At 41.0% G+C, this 17,650-nt stretch overlaps 1 protein-coding gene across 1 annotated transcript in view; it reads left to right on the forward strand.

The window, feature by feature from the left end:
- Window positions 1-17,650, forward strand: part of N4BP3 (NEDD4 binding protein 3) — an 81,378-nt gene that overhangs the window by 16,403 nt on the left and 47,325 nt on the right. The gene's annotated exons all lie outside the window — the stretch shown is intronic.

The following is a 17,650-nucleotide window of genomic DNA, read 5'->3' on the forward strand; positions in this document are numbered from 1 at the left end:
GGTGACAAGTACTCTTTTTTTGAGATATCCAGGGTCTAAAAGACCCTGCTTGTCTCCACTGTGCTACACTGAATGTAATGCAGTGCACATCGCACTGTATTACATTCTTTCCTGGCTTTGATGGCCGGGAATCTGTCAACAGGGACCCGGTAGTAACATCACATCACTTCCAGGTCAGGACAAGAAGGGGAAGGGAGCGGATGTGTCTGCTCTCCTCCCTCCTCTGTACCGGCATCCCGCCATACCACTGGCACCCATTGAACCAGTCCTGGTCCTGCAGATGGGCAAGCGGAGCCTGGGGCATATATCGGGCGGGGGGTTGGCTATTGGCACTGTGGGCTGTGTGGAAGCAATCGGGCGGCAGAGCTAAAGGTAAAAAAAAACTATGTGCCCAGTGCCTGAAACTGCATGTCCCGGGCATCAGGCGATATAAATTGAACATCCCTGCAGAATACAACTTCAGAAGTGATACAATGTATTGTATTATAATGTATTCTTTTGTTTCCAAGCATGCGTGGACTTGGTCACTCAGTTTTTCTGTTCAAATACTATACTAATTACACGAAAATCATTTGTTCTGTTATCTTACAAGAAAAATGTTTGTACTTGTCTCTTTGGATGATTTTGCATGAACTGTCATGATTGGCTCTCGAAAGCTGTGTACTATCAGATTATCAGGCGATCACTCCAAAAGCTTTTTTTGTCCAAATTCTCATCGTGTGTACCAGGCATTAGAGTGCTAATTTTTCTTTTCTATGGAAATCTGTATACACTATATTACCAAAAATATTGGGACAGTGGTTAGAGAGCTTCATGGAATGGGTTTCCATGGCCGAGCAGCTGCATCCAAGCCTTACATCACCAAGTGCAATGCAGAGCACCGGATGCAGTGGTGTAAAGCACGCTGCCACTGGACTCTAGAGCAGTGGAGACTTGTTCTCTGGAGTGAATCGCGCTGCATAGGCTCGCATATGAATTGAACAGGAACGCACAATGTGTTCTCTGGAATGATGAATCTCACTTCTATATCTGGCAATCCGATGGACATGTCTGGGTTTGGCGCTTGCCAGGACAACGGTACTCTCAACTTTGTGGGAAGAGTTTGGGGATGGCCCCTTCCTGTGGCAATATGACCATGCACCAGTGCATAAAGCAAGGTCCATAAAGACATGGATGAGAGATTTTGGCGTGGAGGAACTTGACTGGCCTGCACAGAGTCCTGACCTCAACCCCATAGAACACCTTTGGGATGATTTAGAGTGGAGACTGTGAGCCAGGCCTTCTCGTCCAACATCAGTGCCTGACCTCACAAATGCGCTTCTGGAAGAATGGTCAAACATTCCCATAGACACACTCCTAAACCTTGTGGACAGCCTTCCCAGAAGAGTTGAAGCTGTTATAGCTGCAAAGGGTGGGACAACTCAATATTGAACCCTACAGACTAAGACTGGGATGCCATTAAAGTTTATGTGTGTGTAAAGGCAGGCCGACCAATACTTTTGGCAATATAATGTATCTCTGCATTAAAAGCCACCATAATTAGGAATAATTCATAAATGAGAAAAGTAACGGAGTTTACCATTACTCAAGGGAATTCATAAAGGGTGTCATAGCACCCTTAACAATTCCATCATGGCGCAGCACCTAAAGTGTGGGTGCGCTAGATTCCTGGCCCAGTAACAGACAGATGCATGAATCTATCACTGCCTGCACTGAGGTCAGTGTTCATACTGGACATCCCTTCCTCCCTGCACATCTTCCCTTCCCAGCCAGTCCGCCGGTGTCACTAACAGGTATGTGACTGCAAAGTTTTGTATGAGGGATAGGTGGAGCCTGACAGGGAACTAAGAGGTTTTTTGATTGACAGCACACTTCAGTGGGCAGACTAAACGTTGTTATTTCATCCAATGGTGGTTTTCTAATCCGCCCGCAAATATGGGCATTGTCATATTTGGGCAACGACACCCCCACTATGTCTGGCCCCTCTCTTTATATTTAGCTTTCGGCTGTGGGAATCTCCCAGCTGATAGCTGTATGGGGTCAGGGATAGAGCCCTGTACGGAAAGCTGTCTCATTCATGACAGCTTCCCAGCACAGACATGCCCCACTTTGATTACTGGGGTACCTCTGTACACCAGCTCATGGTTGGTCCTAATTGCTGCCAGTTTCATAATGTGAGCACTGGCAGTAATTCTTTAGGAATTAAACTAAAGGTTCTTACAGTGGCGGTAATAAGAACTACCAGAATTTGCTACACATGCTACCAATGTTACTAACACTGATGCAAATTGTTGCCTGAATTAGGTGAAGGTAGTTATTAGGAAAGTACTGCCAGAAAAGTTCTGTTAGGACTTTATTGAATTCCCCAGACTGACATCTCATTCTGCAAATAAAATTTGCTTGGCTGTCATGCTGACCCCCTGGCTTCACTATCCCTGTTGTGCAGGTAAGGTCTGACTTTACTTTTATTTTCCTGCATATTTGTTCCAGATCTATAAGAAGCCATTGGATATTCATAGTTCATAGTTCATAACAGCTAACAATTCCTGAAGTGGCAATCACCTATTGGGAAAAGTTTAAAGCAGTATTAAACCCAAAAAGCAAACAGTTATTATATTGCAGCTTATTAATTCTTAGATGTATTGACCGCATTCATTTTCTTTCATGCCTTCTTTCTTTTATTTTCACCTGGTAATCCAGCCAGTAAGTCTGTTGTTTCTCAACAGAACAAGCTGTCCTATAAATTTTGCAGTTAGAGTGTTGAGAAAAACCTTTTACCACTGACAGGGATACTTACAATGAACAATTTTATTTATGTAAAATCTTTATCCTAAAAGAAACAAAATTGTTACTGTAACAGCTTGAGTTGCTGTCTAGCTGCAGTGTGAGTTAGTGAATCTAAATCTGCTAGTACATCTAACATTCCCCCCCCCCCCCATACTATTTATCTATGGACAGTCTCATGCAGGGAGCAGCAGAGGTCACTTTGCTGCCTAATGATTGCCAGGACAAACGTAATAATAAATCTTACACTCCACTTTAAATGGTAACTAACGCTGTAATATGCTTTGTGTTTATACACAGCTCGGTGTTCTCATTCTGTGGATGTCAGAACAGCCCTGTTTACATTGAAATTAATCAGACTTCGCTCATTGTGGTTTCCATTTTTGACAGCAGAAAAAATTGAGTATTCTTCTTAGCAATAAATAAGTGTTTGTTTTACTTTGTTTATATTTTTAGATTGGACATTTGGAGACTGGTTAGTAGCTGTGGGGTTGGAAGCCAGCATGCTGTATGCCACATGCTTGAAGTGTAAATGCACTTCCAGTTATTTATTTTCTTACCAGATAGAAACTTTACCTTCAGACAACCCATAGAAGATTTGATTTTCTTTCCTGCAACCACGGATTGCAGGAAAGAAAATCTCTCTATTCCCTCTATTGCCATCAAAAAGCCTTCCCTGCCTGGAGAAAACAGTGATTACTGCTAGCGGCTATAGCCCCTCACAGTAATCACAAGTAAAACAATTCAACAGGCTGATTGTACCCAAGTCGATTGATGGTTCGACTTGGGCACAACCAGCCTGACCATAGACAGATCAAATATCGTCCAGTCCTGAACTGGCTGAAATTTGATCCACCTATGGCCGGCTTAATGCACTCCATGCATTAAAATAAAAACCTTCTGCATGCAGCCCTCCCTGTACTTACCTGAGCCCGACATTGATCTAGCGATGTACATGAGAGCAGGAGCTCTCTTGGCTCTCTCCCTCCTCATAGACTCAGAGACAGCCATTGGCTCCCGCTGCTGTCAATCCCAGCCAGTAAGGAGAGAGCGGGGGCAGGGCTGAGCCATGCTCTGTGTGTCAAAGGACACACAGAGCTGATGCAGGAGAAAGCACACACGAATGCCCCAATAACAAGTGAAGGACCCCAGAAAAGGAGGATCAGAACTGCTGTAATATGTTATACTTACCTGCTCTGTGCAAAGTCATTCTCTTCGAGAATGTGAGTGGGGGGGGGGCACATTGGTTCAGAGACTGACTTATATTATTAATTATATATAATAAAATTAATTATTACTATTATACAGGATTTATATAGCGCCAACAGTTTGCACAGCACTTTACAATGTAAGTGAAAGTACAATTACAATACAGTTCAATACAGTAGGAATAGGAAGGCCCTGCTCATGGAGCTTACAATCTATATGTTTGTTTTTTCCTTCCTAAAACAGATGTTCCATATCTATAGCTACTATGGCAGGGCTAGGCCATGCCAATATGTGATTAGGCAGTTTAGGCCATATTTTGGGGAAAAGAAGCACATTAATGAGCCAAGTGTCTGCTTCCTTCATATTGGAGCTGAGGTCAAAGCTCAGGACCCCACCCTCCTCAGCGGGTCAGTGGCTGCAAGGGAACAGTGAGAAAGGTGCATGCCACACCAACCTGTCAGGACAGTTTGAGGCACAAACCTGTTAGTATGATAGACAGTCCATGATGGACAGAGCAGCTGGGACGCTGCAGAAAGAACACAGAGCTGAGGTACAGCGGTTATTGCACAAGCACTGGATGTGTTTGATGGTCAGGAGGACCAACACTATTAGGTTGAGCTGCAAAGCTGCATAGAGAGCAACGAGGCTGAATATTGCATTGCGTCATTTGATTGTAAGAACCCCTGTTTGGGAAGCCTTCTTTTGTGAAATTTTGCTTTGTTTTAAATAAAAGTGAGCTGGTAAAGCCCTAAAACATACCTCTGGTGTGGAGTAAATTCACTGTTTGGCGTTACCAAGGAGCTATTAAATCCCCAAATCATCACACTACCAACTTGGAACAATTTTGAGCTTGCTTACATTAAAAAAAATCAAGGTAATTTAGGCTACATGCACAGATCTGAATGGAGGTGTATTGTTTTCAGTGGGGACATGCACGCAGGTTCATAAACATTCGATGTATTCAGATCTGTAACCAAAAAAATGTGTCTAAGGACATGCTTTGTATGCACACACGTGTAAGCGCATGTATACGTGTATACATATATGCAATAACTGCATTCTGGGATTGAAAACAAAGCAGGAGGATATAGAACTAGAGGTTCACTCATTTAAACACATCTAACCATTTATACAGTAACTTGTGTGCCAGTAAAACCATGCCTAGTTCATCAGTGAAGTTCTTACACCCGTGTGCATGTAGCATTCAAGTAAATCTGTATCAACAGGAAAAAAATGTAACCTGGCATTGCTGACTTCTCCTTTCCGATATGGCAGTTCTTATGTTGTTTTCATGATCATGGGGCTATAGTGCTTTCTGATTTATTAACCCAGACCAATATTCAGAAGGTGGTCAGCTGTTGCAGCTACTGTATTCTTTCTCTAAAACTGCTGTTTGGTATAGTGAATGCCATTTGGCTGAATCATCCACAGCTTGTTTCCTTCTGAGAATCTCAGGTAGTGAGAAATCCTTGTCAGAGTTTCCATCCCTGTTCCTTCATGCCATGGAGTTTCTTTTTTTTTTTTTTGCTTTTTTTTTTTACACACACTCTCACCAGTTAGTGTCAATGATCACTGCCACACCAGTTATATTTGTGACAAAAAAAAAATTACAACTTAAAAAACTTGCCATGCCTCTTACTAAATACCTCAGGCTATCTGCTTTCCAAACGGGTCATTTGGGGGGTATATGTACTGTCCTGGCATTTTAGGGCCTCAAGAAATGAGATAGGCCATCAGTACTGATCTGTTTTCAAATATATATACCATAGTTTGTAGACACTTTATTTTATTTATTTAGTTTATTTACTAAAGCTGGAGAGTGCAAAATCAGGTTCACTTCAGCATAGAAACCAATCAGCTTCTAATCTCAGATTGTTCAATTAAGCTTTGTTAGTAAAGCCTGAAAGCTGCTTGGTTTCAATGCAGAGGTGAGCCTGCTTTTGCACTCTCCAGCTTTAGTAAATAAACCCCTATAACTTTCACACAAACCAATTAATATACACTTATTGGGATTTTTTTTTTACCAAAGACCTTTAGCAGAATACATTTTGGCCTAAAGCAAATATGTATTGTATTGCAGTTTACCAATTCTTAGATGTGATGGCTGCATTTTCTTTTTTAGGCTTTCTTCCTTCTAGTTTTATCTGGTGATCCAGCCAACAAGTCCTTTTCAAAAGAACAAGCTGTCCAACAGAATGTGTCAGTTACAGAGATGAGACAAACCATTTACTACTGACAGGGGTGCTTGCAGTGATCAGCTATTATTTATGTAAAACCTTTATTCCAATAGGAAAAACTGTTTGCTGTAACTGCTTATAGCGTGTTAGCTGGAGTTTGGCTTCAATTTGTTAGTGGCAGCACACCTATAACTCCCCACCCCCCAGATTGACAATATTGCTGTCTAAATATGCCCCTGTGGTCTCCCACAGTGAGGGCACTCTTATGCAGGCCATACATGGTTCGAATCCCAAACGATTTTTCGTTCGAAAACGTTCGCTTGGTAATCTGATGGTGCCATCAATGATTTCGAAAATCAGCCAACCAAGTCATAAAGTTCACCCCATATAACAGGCGAAAATTCTGTTCCTTCCAGGCTACGGCTCATGCGCATATTCTTTTTGTAAAAATGATCGTACGATTTGACCATCATTGAGTCGAAAATCGGTCATTTTTCACGAATTTTCCAACATGTCCGATCACCGAAAAGGGGAGGAACCACAAAAATCAGTGCCACTGACCCACTATCAGAGCAAAAATCGACCGATTATTCTTAGGTCTGATTTTTGGACAAAAAATCGGTTGAATTTCGACCCATGTATGGCCAGCCTAATACAGGAGGTGTGTTACTGGCCAGATCACCAGGTGAAAACAGAGGGGGAAAAAAAATCTAAAAAAGAAAACTGTTTCAGCCACCACAACTAATGATTGGTAAGCTGCAATATATCACATTTTTGGTTTGAGGTTTAATACCACTTTAATCGGTTTGTTGTAATACACTTTTGTGGCCATTACTTGCCACAAGCTTTGAGACAACCACATTTTAGTAGAGACATATGCAGGCCATAGATGGGGAGAAAAACGGCCGATTTTTCGTCCGAAAATAAAACCGGCCGATTATCTTATCGTTAGTGGACGATTTTGTCGGCCGTTTTTCGTGTATTTTGGACTTTCAGATTATCGGTGATGTTGGAAAATTTTCGAAAAACGCCCGACTTTATCCTCATTGATGGTCAAAAACGAACGATCGTTTTCCGAAAAAGGATCACAAAGGCCACAAAATGACATCATTTCCCGTTATAGGTTACTCATTAATCGGCCGATTTTCGTAATAATTGGTGGTCAGGTAAGTTTTTTAGACCGACCGATAGTTCGTTAATCGGCCGAAAATCTGCCGTTTTTCTCCCCATCTATGGCCTGCAATAGACTCACGTGAGGCAAAAATCTATAGCATGCCACTCCTTGTAGTAAATAGGGTGCAGCTGTTAGTAGAGGGAAACAGCCCGTGCTAACATCAGCAGGAAAACAAAGTGCAGTGCACACTTGACATTGCACGGATGATGATGTTGATATCTCACAAAAGCCTCCTTCATCAGGTGCAGACATGTGAGATACAGTATATTCTTGCATTTCTGGGTCAAACCCTGCAATGACAGTGTGTGGGTTGCTATTTACAGCTCTGTGTAAGCTTATAAGCTTTGTATGCAGAAGTAGTTGAAATTATTGGGGACTTACACAGAACTGTATCAGCTGCAGGAAAATTGGGTTTGGTTAATGAATTTTCCTTCTGAACTTTTCTGCATGCTCAGGTTTAGTATATTATAGAGGATGTTAGCTCCATTTTCATTTACAATCATTATGGGTACATCACAAAGTCTATTTTTTGACCCAGTAAAAGACATATTGGCAGGAGTAAAAAAAAAAAAGGCTTATTCAGAAGTGGCTAATACGTTTAGAAAACAAAGGATTTATATTTATCAGGGCATTGACGCTGAGCCTCAGGAAGATTAAAACACCATTTAAGGCATTTGTGGATTCCTTTAAATTGAATCAAATGTATTTTTACATACAACTAATTAAGAAAAAGTACTGAATGTACAGAAAAATAGCCGTTAATCTGCCAAAAATGTACTCCGCTTTTAAATCCTGTTCTGGGTTAACAACACACAGCATTTTTATGGACTGAGTGGTGTCAGCCCTGCCCAGTTGTCTTTAACTAAATTAATAAACTAACTCTTCTCATCTCTACAATGTAGACCTTAATTATATTGTAGTTATATGACAGGCTCTGAATTTCTGAAAGGACCAACAGGTATTTTTTGCACTTATCCAACATATATAGTAAAACACTTTCAATGGTATGTTTGACAAACCAAAAGGGAACAAATTAGAGAGGTTGATTGTTAGGGTTTACATACACTTTAAATATAACCTACATGCCTTGTTTATTATTTTTTTTATATAGAATATAATTATAGAAGATGATTTTATGTATTGTATGCAGGATGTTTTTCAGACATTTTGATACAAAGAGTTATTGTAGCCCCTTTTGTACAAATACAATACATATTGATGTAATTATTGAAGCCTATATCACAGATATGCATTGTCTTTTCTCTCATTGTATAAATAGCTTTGGGCTAAACAGTTCAGCTCTTCTTTCTATTTTTCCATTTCAGCAGACATTCCTCTGTGAATGAGTACTTTATCACCTGACAAATTTATTCCATTATTTTGACTAACCTCTTTGATGGAGACATTGATATCTAACAATGATAACGCTCAGTCTTCCTTTTGTCTTAGTTTTGAAAATTCCAGAAATCAATACAACCGGAAGATAAAAAGCTTAATACTAATTGCTTGCTGTCAACCTAAAATTCCAGGAAGCTAAAGAGCCTGCTGGATGTTAAAAAAAAAAAAAGGTCATGTGTCATCTCTACAAAATGTTTTGACATTCTGATAGCAATCTTTCGCCTGAAACTTAAAGATGATGCAGTCTTGGTTCCAAATTAGTACTGTTTTTAAATTGAGACATCTTTAATTTGTCTTTCTTGGATCTATTAATTATTGTGCTTAATGCTCATTGTCACTGTTATTTGTAGCTTACTATAAGCCCTTACGAAAACAGACCTAGGTAACCTTATCATTTTAACAGTGCGAAATAAGTCAACTGAGGACGATCAAGCACTCAGGGCCCATTCACACCTTTGCATTGGGTTGTGCTGGGCACCCTTACACAGTGCAGTTCCAACACAAAAACAAAGCAATTTGCCTTGTATTCTATGTAGTCAGTTCACACTACTGTGCTGCTGTGGTTTGCACTGAAAAAAGTACTGCACATTGCAATGCAGCTGCAGTAACTATAACTAAATTAAACCTTTTCAATAAAGTTCTAACAAAAAAGAAAACAGTAAACAGTGCAATGCTTCGGGATCTGCATTGCCACTTTTTCCTCCCAGCACACACCAGTGGCTGTGCCTTCAGCATGGCTTGCTGATGTGAATTTTTAAAGGGGTTGTATTGGACAGATAACATCATTTAATCTGTCAGTGTCATTATTTTAGGAGCGGCAGAAACAGACAATTGTTTATTTCTGCCTTATGTGCACTGAAATTTTATTAACCACTTCACGGCCTCTTGGCGGGTGGGTTTTAACGCTGAGCGGCTGCATATATGCATCCTTAAGTAAATAAACACTTTGTTGTGCTGAGAGCGCACTTCCAGCATAGTAACAAGCAGGTACCGGAAAGCTCCTGATGCATATTTGTGATCAGGAGCTTTCTGATCATGTGACCACTGTGACTTCCATTCACAGTGGTCACATGATTCGAATGCCCACCTCCGCCTCCCAGGATTTACATCCTGCTAAAGGGCCAATAGGTGGTGGACGGAAGGGGTTAATATGAACATAAAGGGGTATATTTCTAAGACATTGAATGTGAAATTCACCAGAAATCCAGTTGTGAATCAGTCAATGTACAGTTAAACACGTTCACAAGGAAACTTTATTTGCAGCTAATGTTTGGTGACTATCACATTCACTGCTTTAGGCCCCTTTCACAAGGGCGTTCCATTTGTCCATTTTTCATCCATCTGTAGATTGAAGAAAAAAGGGACATCAATGCATCTCTATGGAAAAATGGATTTAAACCAATGATCATCCATTTACATCCGCATTCGTCAACATCCATTTTTTGGATTGGATCAAATCCCTATTTTTGTTCTGTTAAAAATACAGAATGTAATAAAAACGAATGTAAATGGACAAACTGTCCGTTTTTGCATTGGTAGTAGATGTAAAAACTGATGGGAAAACTGCTGAAAAACTGATCTGTTTTTTTCTTTGAAAAAATGTGTCTGAACTGAAAATAAAAAAACAGAACACCCGTGTATAAGGACCCTTATGCAGGCCATAGATGGGGAGAAAAACGGCCGATTTTTCGTCCGAAAATAAAACCGGCCGATTATCTTATCGTTAGTGGACGATTTTGTCGGCCGTTTTTCGTGTATTTTGGACTTTCAGATTATCGGTGATGTTGGAAAATTTTCGAAAAACGCCCGACTTTATCCTCATTGATGGTCAAAAACGAACGATCGTTTTCCGAAAAAGGATCACAAAGGTCACAAAATGACATCATTTCCCGTTATAGGTTACTCATTAATCGGCCGATTTTCGTAATAATTGGTGGTCAGGTAAGTTTTTTAGACCGACCGATAGTTCGTTAATCGGCCGAAAATCTGCCGTTTTTCTCCCCATCTATGGCCTGCATTAGGGTCCTTTCACATGGGCATTCCGTCTGTCTGTTTTTCATCCGTTTGTTGATAGCTGAAAAATTAACAGCAATGCATTCCTATAGGCAAACCAATGAAAAAAGGACGTCCTCCATTTACGTAAATTTTTTGCCTGCTTCTGTTCAGGTCTGTTTTTTAAATGGAACAAGTTTGCATTTTTGTTCCGTTAAAAAAGGTAAGTGTACCCTGTCTGATTTAAATGTGTGAATCAGGTTTTTTACAATTACCAACCTTCAATAGTATGTTCCTATTTTGCAGACTGTCAAAATCATCACTACAAGTTCTGTTAGATACAAGCATGATTTCAAATGATGTCCGTACCTTGGTCCTGCTTTACATATGTATAGCCAGAAACAGAACAGCTAAAAGAGGATCATAAGGATTTTAATTTTATCTTTTGAAATCATAAATATGCAAGCTAGCTGCAAGTTGTGAGATTGTGTTACTGTTTTGTGTAATCAAAACATGGATTCTAGGAGCTGACTTTCTTCTTCCCTCATTCTCCTGTCAGTTTCAGTCAAATTATATAAATAAAAATGAGTTTCAAAATCTGCTGCCACAAGAGATATTGGCTTCCCCATCCAATGCAGCAGAGGCCACTGTTGTCTCCTTGGCCTTGCTTCCGGTTATACCTTTCCAAGTTCACAACAGAAGTAGTGGTTTCAAGGTGCTCAGTGCTCAATCGGAGGTTTGTTTTCAAAGAAGGCACTTAATAGCATGGTATTGACGACAAAGAACTGTGATGTGTTTCACACTAAACAGACTTGCTTGTTTAGAAACATCCGATTAAAAAAAACACATCTCTGACCTTTCTGTTATTGCTTAGTAATCTGGGAGTGTTCTTATTGTGCCTACATGACTGTTGAAGGAAATGTGTATATTAGGGATGAGCTGATGGTTTGGTCCAAACCTAGATTCACACTATACTCTGGCTGTTTGGGCATTCAGACGAGTGCCAAACTGTAGCCTGTGTAGCTCCCAGTTCAGTGGGAGCTGAAAATCATAAACAGAAGCGTTATTTCTACTGTTTTTATATATGATCACTTCCCGCTTTTTCTGGTTCCTAAGGAAGCTGCAGGTGTCCCTAGGAAACATGGCCATCAAGGGGAATCCCCGCTTCCTTTAAGTAAAGGGGTAGAGATAGCAGTGACATCACTACCCAAATATGGCTACTGACATTTACAAAGGAAACATGTTTTAAAATGACCAGTTTATGACATGTCAATGACAGTTCGATAGCTCCTTGCCAGTGAATGCCATTTGTCGTAAATTTAAACTGTATCATTTTTTTTCTTTGAAAATTTAATTTTGTGTTGTAGCATATCCTGCAGCAAGAATGGGAAAAAAATGCATAACCCCCCCAAAATACATACAATACCAGGTCATTTGAGTCTGATCTGAATTTTAAGGGGATAATCACGTAAACAAAAATAAATGCAGTCCCCCCCCAATAAAAATACCAGAACGTTTAATTCAGTGATTATTATGCTGTCTGAAATACAAATTGATATACTCTTTAGTGGCTGTAAAGCTGTATAAAATAACTCTCATGGGAATGGGATATATTCATAAAGCTGTTAGACTTGTATAGAACTTTGCATTTGCATAAACATTACACCATTAGCTTAGAATGGACACTTATTGAATATACACTATCTTGCCAAAGTATTGGGACATCCCTCAAATCATTGGATTCAGGTGTTCCAATCACCTCCGTGGCCAAAGGTGTATAAATTGAAGCACCTAGGCATGCAGACTGCTTCTACAAACATTTGTGAAAGAATAGGTCGCTCTCAGGAGTGAATTCAAGCGTGGTATCGTAATAGGTTCCCACGTGTGCAATAAGTCCATCCATGAAATGTCCTTGCCACTAAATATTCCACAGTCAACTGTTAGTGATATTATAACAAAGTGGAAGCAACTGGGAACAACAGCAACTCAGCCACGAAGTGGTAGACTACGTAAAATGACAGAGCGGGATCAGCACATGCTGAAGCGCACAGTGCGCAGAAGTCGCCAACGGTCTGCAGATTTAATAGCTAAAGACCTCCAAACTTTGTGTGGCCTTCAGATTAGCAAAACAACAGTGCGTACAGAGCTTCATGGAATAGGTTTCATGGCCGATCAGCTGCATCCAAGCCTTACATCACTAAGTGTAATGCAAAGAATCGGATGCCGTGGTGTAAAGCATGCTGCCACTGGACTCTAGAGCAGTGGAGATGTTTTCTCTGGAGTGACAAATCACACTTTTCTGTCTGGCAGTCCGATGGATGTGTCTGGGTTTGGTGGTTGCCAGGAGAACGGTACTGCACAGTGAAGGGAACTCTTAAGGCCTCAGCACACCAAGACATTTTGTACAATTTCATGCTCCCAACTTTGTGGAGACAGTTTGGGAATGGCCCCTTGCTGTTCCAACATGACTGCGCACCAGTGCACATAACAAGGTCCATAAAGACATGGATGACAGAGTTTGGGGAGGAGGACTTGACTGGCCTGCACCTCAACCCGATAGAACACCTTTGGGATGAATTAGAGCAGAGACTGAGCCAGGCCTTCTCATCCAACATCAGTGCCTGACCTCACAAATGTGCTTCTGGAAGAATGGTCAAACATTGCCATAGACACACTCCTAAACCTTGTGGACAGCCCTCCCAGCAGTTGAAGCTATTATACTGTAGCTGCAAAGGATGGACCAACTTAATATTGAACCCTATGGACTAAGACTGGGATGCCATTAAAGTTCATGTGTGTAAAGACAGGCATCCCAATACTTTTGGCAAGATAGTGTATTTACTAGTCTTTCTTATAGGCTCTCATAAAAATATATTTTTAAGTTAATATACTATAGATCTAATCATCAATCATAAAAATCTCAAATAAGCTTTAACATGTTATGTACTTTTAAAAGTTGCTTTCATTTTTTTTAACTTCCATTTAAAAATACCTGATGACACTGCCATGAAGTCCTTGTTCAGGAACTTCCTGTTATATGGTGATAACTATATTCTTGCTGTACACCTGCACCCTGTTTCATGGTGAAGACTACAAGCAGTTCCCCTGACAATTAGGGGGAGATTTACTAAAACTGGTGCACTCAGAATCTGGTGCATCATAGCCAATCAGCTTATTCAATTAAACTTTGACAATAAAACCTGGAAGCTGATTGGTTTCTATGCAGAGCTGCACCAGATTTTGCACGCCCTAGTTTTATTTAATCAGACCCCATATTTCGCAGGCACGTTCCAATGCTATCAATATTGGGAAGCCAGTTCAGAGCAGAGATATGCAGCTGATGCTGAAGCAATTGCTTGTAGATAGAATATGGCTGAACAAGGCTGTGGGGATCACAAGTCCTTAGATGCTAAAAAGAATTAGAAAATAAAAAATATAATTAGACTTTTGAATTACCCGAGGATAACAACCGCAAAGTTATATAAAACAAAATATAATTTTTAATTATAGTGTATAAAAATATACATCCTTAAAAGCACATACATATATATTTATTTAGTGACTCCTTACTTGAAGAATCCCTGTCCCAAATCAGGCATACACTCCATAAACCCTAAAATTCCTACATACAGTTGCAAGAAAAAGTATGTGAACCCCTTGGGATTACGTGGAGTTTTGCATGAATTGGGCATAAAATGTGCTCTGAACGTCATCTAAGTCACAACAATAGAAGAACACAGTCTGCTGAACATAATACTACACAAACATTAGATGTTGCCATGGTTTAATTGCACATAACATGTAAACATTCACAGTGCAGGGAGGAAAAAGTATGTGAACCTTTGGACTTAATAACTGGTTGACCCTCCTTTGGCAGCAATAACCTCAACCAAACGTTTCCTGTAGTTGCAGATCAGACCTGCACAACGATCTGGAGTAATTTTGGACCACTCCTCTTCACAAAACTGTTTCAATGTAGCAATATTCTTGGGATGTCTGGTGTGAATCGCTCTCTTAAGGTCATGCCACAGCATTTCAATCGGGTTGAGGTCAGGACTCTGACTGGGCCATTCCAGAAGGCGTATTCTGTGCTGTTGCAGCCATTGTTTTGTTGAATTACTTGTATGCTTTGGGTCATTGTCCTGTTGCATCACCCATCCTCTGCGGAGCTTCAGTTGGCGGACAGATGGTCGTACGTTTTCCTGCAAAATGTCTTGATAAACTCTGGAATTCATTTCCCATCAATGACAACAATCCGTCCAGGCCCTGAGGCAGCAAAGCAGCCCCAAACCATGATGCTCCCTCCGCCATGTTTTACAGTGGGGATGAGGTTTTGATGTTGGTGTGCTGTGCCTTTTTTTCTCCACACATAGTGTTGTGTGTTCTTCCCAAACAACTCAATCTTGGTTTCATCTGTCCACAGTATATTTTGCCAGTAGTGCTGTGGAACATCCAGGTGCTCTTTTGCAAACTTCAAACGTGCTGCAATATTCTTTTTGGACAGCAATGGCTTCCTCCGTGGTGTCCTCCCATGTACTCCATTCTTGTTGAATGTTTTCCTTATTGTAGATGTGTCAACAAAAATGTTAGCATGTGCCAGAGATTTCTGTAGGTCTTTAGCTGACACTGTGGGATTCTTCTTTACCTCATGCAGCATTCTGCGCTGTGCTCTTGCAGTCATTTTTACAGGATGACCGCGCCTAGGGAGAGTAGCAACAGTGCTAAACTTTCTCCATTTGTAGACAGTCTGTCTTATCGTGGACACATGAACATCAAGGCTTTTGGAGATACTTTTGTAACCCTTTCCAGCTTCATGCAAGTCAACAATTCTTGATCGTAGGTCTTCTGAGAGCTCTTTTCTGCGAGGCATGGTTCACATCAGACAGTGCTTCTTGAAACCAGTAAACCCAAAACAGGTGTGTGTTTTTTAAGGGCAGGACAGCTGTCAGCAACACATCCAATATCATCACACTGATTGGAGTCAAGGTTGGCTCACTCCTGGCTCCAATTAGCTCTGGGAGAAGTCATTAAGCTAGGGCCTCACATACTTTTTCCTCCCTGCACTGTGAATGTTTACATGTTATGTGCAAATAAACCATGGCAACATCTAATGTTTGTGTAGTATTATGTTCAGCAGACTGTGTTCTTCTATTGTTGTGACTTAGATGACGTTCAGAGCACATTTTATGCCCAACTCATGCAAAACTCCACGTAATCCCAAGGGGTTCACATACTTTTTCTTGCAACTGTATGTCACTAAGGTGTCCTTTTATCATGCAGCGGTAAATGAATTCTCCTCTGAATGCCTTTTTATGAAGCGGTGTAGATCACTTCTCCGAATGAAGAGAGAAGCAATCTACAAACCCTTTGAACGCTGGAAAATGGCTGCTGTTACTATAATCAGTCATCAGTCAAACACCGTTTACTAAACAGCGGTAAATTACCGCTGCTTTGTTTGCGGTTCCTCTGATTCACCAGCTCTGGGCTGGAGAATCTGGAGGGAGAAGACAGATCGCCAATAAAGGGCTGACATCGCTCCTTCATACACTGGCAGTCTGTGTGCTGAGATGATCAGTGGATATGTTCTCAGCTGATCATCTCTGTTTCCTAAACCACTAATGATCCGAGATCAGTAACGATACACAGGATCGCCGCTCATCTCTGTTTCATAAAAGGACACCTATATACAGTATGTTGTAATAAGGACCCTAGTTCTTCTACATGTTTCCTGGACATAATCCGCTTCCTCAGGAGGGAAAGGGAGAATATGTCTGTGTTCATACATGAAAAATTGTCACAAAACATATACTCATATCAAAATAATTTATAGACATTTGATACTTTAAAGTGGTTGTCAAGGCTCAAGGTTTTTTACCTTCATACATTCTATGCTTGAAGGTAAAAAACCTTCTCTGTGTAGCATCCCCCCAGCCCCCCTAATCACCTAAAACCCCTCTCAATTCAGCGATGTGCACTGGAGTCTCGGCTATCCCGGGACCCTGTCTCCTCATTGGCTGAGACAGAAGCTGGAGCCATTGGCTCCCACTGCTGTCAGTCACAGTCAGTGAGCCAATGAGAAGAGAGAGGGGGCAAGGCCGAGCCACAGCTCCGTGTGTGAATAGACACATGGAGCAGCGGGTGCTCTCATAGTAATTTGGTCTGACAGGAAGGAGGGACCAGGAGCACTGGAGGGGGACCCAAGAAGAGGAGGATCCAGGCTGCTCTGTGCAAAACCACTGCACACAGCAGATAATTATAGACATGTTTGTTTGTTTTTTTTGTTTTTGTTTTTTTAACCACTTGCCTACCGGGCACTTATACCCCCTTCCTTAGCAGGCCAATTTTCAGCTTTCAGAGCTGCCGCACTTTGATTGACAATTGCGCGGTCATGCAACATTGTACCCATATGAAATTTTGATCATTTTTTTCTCACAAATAGAGCTTTCTTTTGGTGGTATTTAATCGCCACTGGGCGCTTTACTTTTTGCGCTATAAATTAAAAAAGTGCAAAAAATTAAAAAAAAAAAAAAAGTTTTTTTGTTTCTATTATAAAATTTTTCAAACAGGTATTTTTTCTCCTTCACTGATGTGCGTTGATGAGGCAGCACTGATGGGCACTGATAGGCGGCACTGATGGGCACTGATAGGCAGCACTAAAGGGCACTGATAGGCAGTACTAATGAGGTGGCACGGATAGGCGGCACTGATAGCAGCACTAATGAGGTGTCACGGATAGGCGGCACTAATATGCAGCACTGATAGGCGGCACTGATAGGTGACACTGATGATGGGTACTGATAGATAGCACTGACTGGCATCACTGCTGGGCACTGACTGGCGGCACTGACTGGCACAACCGCTGGGCACTGACTGGTGGCACTGACTGGCAGCACTGCTGGGCTGCACTGGTGGGTGG

This window comes from Staurois parvus, unplaced genomic scaffold, assembly GCF_062004578.1.
Source record: "Staurois parvus isolate SC_StPar_1 unplaced genomic scaffold, SC_StPar_1.0 ptg000025l, whole genome shotgun sequence".
Taxonomy (NCBI): Eukaryota; Metazoa; Chordata; class Amphibia; order Anura; family Ranidae; genus Staurois; species Staurois parvus.